Source organism: Mandrillus leucophaeus, unplaced genomic scaffold (assembly GCF_000951045.1).
Source record: "Mandrillus leucophaeus isolate KB7577 unplaced genomic scaffold, Mleu.le_1.0 Scaffold163, whole genome shotgun sequence".
Taxonomy (NCBI): domain Eukaryota; kingdom Metazoa; phylum Chordata; class Mammalia; order Primates; family Cercopithecidae; genus Mandrillus; species Mandrillus leucophaeus.
Genome location: NW_012101621.1, coordinates 702042 through 704115, shown reverse-complemented (window position 1 = coordinate 704115; position 2074 = coordinate 702042).

Below are 2074 nucleotides of genomic sequence, written 5' to 3'. Positions count from 1 at the left end.
AAGTGACATCGCCATTTCACATGTTAGAAAAGGAGTTGAGAAAAGTCAAGGAACTGTTCATTCCATTAGAAGTGTTAGGAGCTGAGATTGAATCCAAGCCTGTCCCACTTTAGAGCCCCACCACTCTGTTCTATCACTCGTAAGATTTAGCTTTGTTTGTGCAAAAGCATCTCCCAGTCTACTATAGGAGTCATTACTACAAGTATACAACTTACTAGTAGTATAAACTTGGGCAATTTACTTAGCCTAAGCTTCTCTGTGCCTTAGTTCCCTCAATTTTAAAATGCATATTTGAACAGTGGCTACTTTGTAGGGTTATTTTGAGCATTAAATGAGTACAAATGCATGCCATACGCTTAGGAGACTGCTTAGAACATAGAAAGTGCTATAAATATTATTATTATTATTTTTTATATAAAGCACATTTTCTAATATTTGCTGTGATAGATGTATGTACAAAATACTGTGCGGTTCATTTAAGCGGTAAATCTTATCACAAATGACATTTCAATTATGGAGTATTTTTTTACTGTAATTATAATGGTTCATTATTATTATTGTATAATGAGCTGGTATATATTCTATACCCATAGTAGTAGAATCTAAATTTATTTGCATGCTCTGTGTCAAGGACAACTTTTGCTTAATAACCTATGAAAATAAATAATGTTTTATTCTATTAAATAATCATATTTAATAGGCTTTCCACAATGAATAGAATGCTATAAGCAGTCCCTCATGGTGTCAAATTTCATCTTTTTAAATTCATAACTATAGCTCTTTAGGAATTTTTTTACTCTTAGGAATGGGAATATCTTTCTTTTTCAATGTTTCTTTGCTACCTTGTTTCCCCTGCTCATGTACACACATGATTAGACATGCCGGCATTGCCCCAAATCTTCCACATGGAAATGAGATCCCATATGGAAACTTGTAGTTAGGTCAGTTCATGCCTCATTGATCCATTTACATTCTTGAGTAACTTAGGTTTCTGCATTCTTCTTAAAATTACATATTTTAACCATATGTAAACATGGAAGCCCCTAAAAGTGTAGGATATAGTTCTTCAACATCCAGGTTAAAATTACATAATGAAAGCTTAGACACAGTTTAAATACTTTTTAAATTGGTTTATGGTTACCTATACAATTTTAACTTTTAAAATATATAATATTTATTATTTTGGTCATATCTAATTAACCTGGTTCTAACAAACCACTGAAGGATATGGAGGGGTGCAGAGCTTCAATTAGTATAAGGACAAATATATATCTGTTTAATGTTGGATACACAAAGCTAAGTTAAAAAATGTTTACTGAACCACTTCAGGAAGGTTGTGTAGGGTTTTCTCTGGGACCAAGTGGTCACATGTGTTAAGAAAATGTCAAAAAACATTTAATGGCTCATGCCTGTAATTCCAGGACTTTGGGAGGCTGAGGCAGGAGGATCACCTGAGGTAGGGAGTTCGAGACCAGCCTGATCAACATGGAGAAAACTTGTCTCTACTGAAAATACAAAATTAGCAGGGCATGGTGGCAGGCGCCTGTAATCCCAGCTACTCAGGAGGCTGAGGCAGGAGAACTGCTTGAACCCAGGAGGTGGAGGTTGTGGTGAGCCAAGATGGTGCCACTGTACTCCAGCCTGGGCAACAAGAGCCAAACTCTGTCTCAAACAAACAAACACATTTAAGAGGCAATTTACATGCTAGTTAGCTTTTCTTTTCTGAGAACTTCTTATGCATTTGAAATGAACCATATGAGGTATTTCCTAAAGGACCATTCCTGAAATGTGTTAGAGATTTTGACAAATTCAAGTTTTGATAAAAGAAGAAAGAGACTGAAAACACATTCTTGGTTATTGTTTCATTTATCGTTGATTGGTCTTTATGTGACAGAAGGTGAACTTTGATTAACTGTTTGTTAAAAGGTTGAAAGGCAACATTCTTGACCTTCAGAGAAACTTTCAGAGGGTCACCATTGGCTTTTCCCTCTCTATTATGGCAAATTGCTTCTATTGTTTCCTTCCTTCCTTCCTTCCTTCCTTCCTTCCTTCCTTCCTTCCTTCCTTCCTTCCT